Here is a 7519-nt window from a genome sequence, read left to right on the forward strand (position 1 = left end):
CCTCTTTGTAGCACAAAGGCCATCATAGGCAATACCTAAAAGAATGGGCGTGGCTGTGTTCCAATAAGTGATTATTTACAAAAACAAGGTGTAGGCCATATTTGGCCTGCAGGCCATAGTTTGCTGACTCCTGACCAGAAGGACCGCTGGAATTCCTGTTGTTAGAGGATCACATGTTTGGCCTATACTTAGCAGAGTCTTATTAAAATGTACACATAGGCAGTAAACCAAACCATAAAAGGTGGCATTGTTTGTAGGCTTACATTGTACCTGATTGTCTTGAAAAAGCTATATTATAATGGGTTTGACATTCCTGATCAAGAGCCTAAAGTTAACCTTTTATAAAAATGATGGGGGTCGGGGCTTCCCTGGTGGCGCGGTGGTTGTGCGTCCGCCTGCCGATGCAGGGGAACCGGGCTCGCGCCCCGGTCTGGGAGGATCCCACATGCCGCGGAGCGGCTGGGCCCGTGAGCCATGGCCGCTGAGCCTGCGCGTCCGGAGCCTGTGCTCCGCAACGGGAGAGGCCACAACAGAGGGAGGCCCGCATACCACAAAAAAAAAAAAAAAAAGATGGGGGTCATATTTAATCAATTAGTAACTCTTTAACTGCCCAGTTTAAAATTTTCTAGACTAGATAAGCATCAATTTAACAGGACAATATTGAAAATGCTCTTATCAATTTTATTTAGGATACTACTAGCTTTTCAAGATGGTGCCGAAAGTGAGGAAGGAAATCCCTGTCCCTCCCAAAGCTGAAGCCCAAGCAAACACTTTGAAGGCCAAGAGAACAATGCTGAAAGGTGTCTTTAGCCACACACAAAAAGATCCACACCTCACCTACCTCCTGACAGCCCAAGGCACTGCAGCTTGAAGGCAGCCCAAATACCCGTGGAAGAGCACCCCTAGGAGAAACAAGCTTGACCACTACAGCACTGTTAAGTTCCCTATGACCACCAAATCAGCCTTGAAGAAGACAGAAGACGACACACTGTGTTCTTTGTGGGTGTCGAGGCCAACAAGCACCAGATCAACCAGGCTGTGAAGGAGCTCTGTGACACTGACGTGGCCAAGGTCACACCCTGATCAGGCCTGATGGAGAGAAGAAGGCATATGTTCGACTGGCTCATGACTATGATGCTTTGGATGTTGCCAACAAATGGGATCATCTCAACTGAGTCCAGCTGGCTAATTCTAAATATATATATGTTATTATATTTATTATATATATTATTATATTATATAATTATATATATTACATATTATTATATTATATATAATATCAATTATATAATTAATTATATATTATTATTATATATAATATAATTATAATATATAATTATAATATATTATATATATATAAATATCGATACATATATATATATTCACCATGAAAAAAGATATCTCTAGAGAAAGTTATGATTGAGTCATTGATTGACTGGCTGATAAGGGTACCTGAGATACATTATCTCCCATCATCACAATAGCTCCCGATGTGCCTTACCAAGGCGAACGCTGAGGCTCAGAGAGGTAAGTAATTTTCTAAGATCATCCAACTGATAGAGGGAGATGTGCCTAGCTTCAAAGCTTCTATTCTCATACCACCGCCTCCTGGCTAGAAGAAGGAAGGGCATGGGCAGAGATTTTGATGGAAATCTAGAGGCTGGCCAGGAGAGGAGGCCACTGGGCTCTGGACCTAGAGGGATAGGCTTATGTGGTCAAGAGTATCAGGAAGCAGAAGCTTGACCACTGCGTGTTGTTAGTGGGTCATAACATGAATAACTGGCTGAATATTCCGAGTGTGGATTGTTATAAGTACAACACGTAGCCTACAAAGAGCAGCTATGAAATTATTACATTTACTGAGTACTTACTATGTGACAGGCAGCATGCCAAATACTCTTCATGGACCCTATCATGTAATCTTCACAATAACCCTTTGAAGTAAGTACTATTATTATTATCTCCATTTTATAGTTCAGGAACTGAAGCACAAAGAGATTTAAGCAACTTGTCTAAGGTCAAAAGGTTTAGAAATGGTGGAGCTAATATTAATCTTGTCAGGCCTCAAAGCTCACATCTTAATCCCTTACACTATGCTGTTTCCTAAAACAGCAAATAATAAAATTTCACGCTCTAATTATTCTTATCACTGTCCCTTTTCATTTCTCCAGAGAACTCTATCACAATCTGCAATGATGCATATTTTTGCTTTCTTTCTTGTCTCTTTAACTAAATAGTAAGCACTATGAAGACAGAACCCATGTCTATTTTATCCAACAGGGCCTAGTGCCTAGTACAATGCCTAGCACCTCATAGGTATTTGGTAAATTTTTGCTGAATGAATTAATGGGTAAATGATATGCCAACAGGGGAACTCAAGATGGCATAATATCTGTGCAGTGGGAAGTGGTTCTCTTCCTATTAAATGTCAAAACAAAGAAACAAACAAACAAAAAAAACAAATGAATCAGAGTTGAAACCATCATGCATTACTGGTGGGGATATAAAGTGGTGTAGCTGTTTTGGAAAACAGTTCAGTGGTTCCTCAAAAAGTTAAACATAAAATTACCATATAATCCAGCAATTCCACTCCTAGGTATATAAACAAAAGAATTGAAAGCAGGGACTCACACAGATACTTGTACACCAATGTTCATAGCAACATGATTCACAGTAACCAAAAGGTAGAAACAGGGCTTCCCTGGTGGCGCAGTGGTTGCGAGTCCGCCTGCCGATGCAGGGGACACGGGTTCGTGCCCCGGTCTGGGAAGATCCCACATGCCGCAGAGCGGCTGGGCCCGTGAGCCATGGCCGCTGAGCCTGCGCTCCGCAACGGGAGGGGCCACAACAGTGAGAGGCCCAGGTACAGCAAAAAAAAAAAAAAAAAAAAAAAAAAGGAACAACAGTAAAATAAAGTCATTTTCTGAGGCTACCAAAAGCCTCTCCGATGGGTACATTTATAGAATGTTCTTCAGAAAGAAATCAGTGATCCCAGAAGGAAATAAGAGCTACAAAAATAAACAGAGCAAAGAATGTAAATCTAAACAAACATTGATTGTTTAAAGTAGAACAGTGATGGGTGATTTCTAGAGTTAAAAAATCCAATGTATAACTATAATTATGGGGGGATCATGTCAAGCGGTAGATAATCAGTTAAAACATTCTAAAGTCTGCATTGTTTGGGAAAAGGTGAAAAAAGTATTAATAACTTTAGTGTTTGTGATCTTAGCTATCTATTCGTGCCCCGGTCTGGGAAGATCCCACATGCCGCGGAGCGGCTGGCCCGTGAGCCATGGCCGCTGAGCCTGCGCTCCGCAACGGGAGGGGCCACAACAGTGAGAGGCCCAAGTACAGCAAAAAAAAAAAAAAAGGTAGAAACAACCCAAACGTCCATGGATGGATAAACAAAATGTGGTATATACATACAGTGGACTATTATTCCACTTTAAATAGGAGTGAAATTCTGATACATACTGATGAATCTTGAAAATATTGTGCTAAGTGAAATAAGCCAGACATAGGACAAATATTGTATGATTCCACCTACATGAATAGGCCAATTCATAGAGGCGGAAAGTAAAATAGAAGTTACCAGGGGTTAAGGGAGGGTGGGTGGGGACTTTTTTTTAATAAACACAGAAATTTCAGTTTGGGATGATGAAACCATTCTGGAGATGGATAGATGTGATGGTTGCACAACAATGTGAATATACTTAATGCCACTGAATAGTTAAAATGGTACATTTTGTGTCATGTATATTTTACCAAAGAAAAAATCTCCACACAACACAAGATGTGAATTTGCATTTGCCATCACGTCATTCTGAGGTCAGAGAGAATAGCAGGAGCCATAGGGGTCCATGGGTCTCAGAGACAACAGCCTTCCTCAGGCCAAGGATGCTGGTGTCCGCACTGCAGAGCCCAAGAGGACCAGGAGACGAGAGTGAATCTCTGGCAATACAGATGATACTTATTCTACTTAACAGTTAAAATTCTGAGCCTTTACCAACAGCTCCCAGGACATGCTCAGTCATTACAATACTGTCCTAGGCACCGGGAGTGGGCATTTCAGTGCAAAATGAATGGTAAACTGTGAAGATTCACAAGACCAGGAGGAGGAGAAAATTTCCATAGGGTGGGATGGGAACAGAGACGTTTCTTTTTTTTTTTTTTTTTTTTTTGGCAACACCATGTGGCATGCGGAATTTTAGTTCCCCCGACCAGGGATCGAACCTGTGCCCCCTGCAGTGGAAGTGTGGAGTCTTAACCACTGGACCTCCAGGGAAGTACCCAGAGATGTTTCTTTTAACCGCCCCTAGTTTCCACCAATCCCCCAGTGAAAACGGATTGAAGGCTCACGTCAGAACCCACTGAATGAGACAGAACATTGTCTGAGTGAGTCTTATTGATGTCAGAGACTACTGAACACTGCCCATAGTACCATAGTACTTCTTGCCACTAATACCCATGCATGAATTAGCTTGCTAAGAAATAAGCAAGCTAATGACTTCCCATGACCGGAAGAAAGGTTCAGATGAATAAATTTTGCAGGGGAAAAGGACGTGGTTGGGAAGAAGAAAAGGTAGAACCAAAGTGGGCAGAGTCAGAGTGAAGCCCGAGAGAGTTGGAGGCCGGGTAGAGGAGGCCCTGAGATAACAAAAGGGATCCGTGAAAGAAACCTCAGAGGGCACAGAAGTTGAGATCTTGATTCTTTCCAAACTGTAATGTTGTCCATGAAATTGAGCCATCCCTACTCCACAGACAGGTGCCCCTTCCTACCTAAACCCGGGGCCCCCGGAAGGGGCCTGCAGTCATCGGTACATTTGGGCAAATATCTCTCTTGCTTTTCTGTCTCATAGATGAATATAGGTGGCACAGTGTAATGCTAAGAGGAAAAGTGTCAGCACTTTGGAGCTAGTCTTGGAGATGAATGCTGCTTCTCTAACTTAACTGGCTTAGAAATTACTTACCTCCCATGAGAGTCAAGTTCCTCATCTATAGAAGAGTTCAACTATTAAGGTAACACCATATGCCATGCAATAATACCTGTTAGGTAAGCAGGTAATACCTACGAGAAAATACCTATTAAGGTAATACCTAATACCATGACCAGCACACAGCTATATGTTCCATAGATGATCACTTCCTTCCCTCATCTGCAATTCTAGTCCTGCACTCTGCCTACCCCAAGTGAGCAGAAATTGCCAAGTTTCATTCATTGTGCTGCCTGGCTGTGAGCCGTCAAGAGGTCAGCACCTCTCCTTCCTCTTGCTAGCAGTGTCACAATTTGCATCCTTTATTTTTGTGCTGCCCAGCCCCACCGCCCCCGAGGATCTCTAAGGACTTGACAGACTCCAGAGGGGAAACATAAACCATTTTTATGTTACCAAAAGGGAAGTTAGGACACAATGAAAGATTAGCGGTTTATCCAGAACAAATTTAAGAGAAATCCCAAATTGTCTTCCTTTCCCACAGTCCATCCCACTGTTTGAATTGCTTCCCTGGCCACCAAATGAAAGCAGCTGGCAATCAGGGACCATGGTCCATAGGGAATGCTTATCAAGGGCTGGCTGGGGTCAGGTTTTCAGTCGTCTCATATTCTGAGACCCTCTCAAACCACCTGTCGTGAATGACAGCAGTTTCAGCACAAGAGTCATTTCATCCTGAAACAATTGCCGAGCACCAGGTGTACCCAGCCTGTGGCGCTGGATACTAGTGAGTGACGTGCTTCCTCTGATTTACATCCATCCCTTTGAGGAAACGCTCCTTGCTAGGTGATGTTAACCTCCTGTATCAGCCTCTATTTTTAGCCTCTGAATGAGCGATGAATCAGGTTATAATCTGACAGTGTGCTTAAAGACATATTAAAGTCAAATTAAATTACAGTGCCTCAGGGCTTCCCTGGTGGCACAGTGGTTAAGAATCTGCCTGCCGATGCAGGGGACACGGGTTCGAGCCCTGGTCTGGGAAGATCCCACATGCTGCGGAGCAACTAAGCCTGTGCACCACAACTACTGAGCCTGCGCTCTAGAGCCTGGGAGCCACAACTACTGAGCCCACGTGCCACAACTACTGAAGCCCGTGCGCCTAGAGCCAGTGTTCCGCAGCAAGAGAAGCCACCCAATGAGAAACCCGCGCATCACAACGAAGAGTAGTCCCCGCTCGCAGCGACTAGAGAAAGCCCACGTGCAGCAACGAAGACCCAACGCAGACAAAAATAAATAATTAATTTTTAAAAAAATTAGAGTGCCTCAGACATCACACATATTTCTAAAGAACAGAGCCAGAATGCATTATCCCTGCCCATTTTCAATCCACACCCATTATAACCTAAATTATTCTTATTATGTATCCCATTATAAATATATCAGATGGTTAAATATGACTCTAAGATTAAGTTTCCTCCAATTTTAATCAAGCCTCACAAACGAAGGCAGCTCATTCCAAAAGCTGGAGATAGAAATGATTTCTCTTGAATATTATCATTATGCTGTGAGCTCAGACACTGCTGGTAGAATCAATACTCGCAATCATTCAGATACACCTGGGGCACCTACTACATGGCAGGCACTGCCTTGGGCACTGGGGAGACAACGGCAAACAAGAACAAGACATAATTCTTACCCTTGTGGAACTAGATTAGTGAGGAGCTAGATATTAACCAAATAATCAATAAGCAAATGGTTAGGATTGAAATTATGTTATTAAGTTTCTGATTCTGTCTCTCTCTCCATCCATCTCTTAGCTCTGCTGTCTTCTATTTGGCTTCCTCTTTCAGCATCATCTCTCTATGTGACTAAGACAGCCACTTGCAGCTCCTGATGATCCTAAAGGAACAGCTGTCCCTAGAGCTCCAGCAAAGTCCCAGAGAGGATGCTGATTGGCCTGGTTCAGATCACATGTTACTTCCTATAATGGTATGGAGAACTGGGAAAGTAATATTCTGATTGGCCAGCCCAGGTCACATGTGCACTCAAGGTGGAGAAGGGAGGGGTGGTGTTAGTGTCCCTGGTACCATATGGCTAAGCAGGATTCCTAGGCATGGGAGACAGCAGTTTCCCAAGTGAAAGGATGATGGGCCAATGAATGTTTGTCCACGAAAGTGTCAGAAGGTTGATGTTTAAAGTCGGTCAAGCAAAAGAAGAAAAAGAGTAGCAATGTAAGTTATACTTTCTCTATATTCCTCTAAGTGCCAGGGACTGTAGCATGCAGCACAGTAGATAGAGAGGGCTTCAGAACCAGACAGATGTGGGCTCATATCCTGCCTCCACCACATCTTAGTGGCTATGTGGCCTTGGGAAAATCATCTAATCCTCTAAAACAGTTTCTTCACTGGTAGCACGGGGATAATAATTCCACCCCAATAGGATAGTTGGGGAGATGAAATTATACAACGTAAACAAAGAGGTACAGTGATGGGAGCATTGGAGCTACTTGATGGATGATGGGTATTTAGAAATCTCCCCGAGGTACCATACTGTATAACAAATATTGTAGACAGGGTCCTAACTTGTGGAAT

At 43.1% G+C, this 7519-nt stretch overlaps 1 pseudogene; it reads left to right on the forward strand.

The window, feature by feature from the left end:
• Positions 1-709: 709 nt before the first annotated feature.
• Positions 710-1189, forward strand: LOC112065910 (60S ribosomal protein L23a-like; annotated as a pseudogene).
• The last annotated feature ends 6330 nt before the right edge of the window (positions 1190-7519 follow it).

The sequence above is a fragment of the Physeter macrocephalus genome, chromosome 6 (genome assembly GCF_002837175.3).
Source record: "Physeter macrocephalus isolate SW-GA chromosome 6, ASM283717v5, whole genome shotgun sequence".
Lineage (NCBI taxonomy): Eukaryota > Metazoa > Chordata > Mammalia > Artiodactyla > Physeteridae > Physeter > Physeter macrocephalus.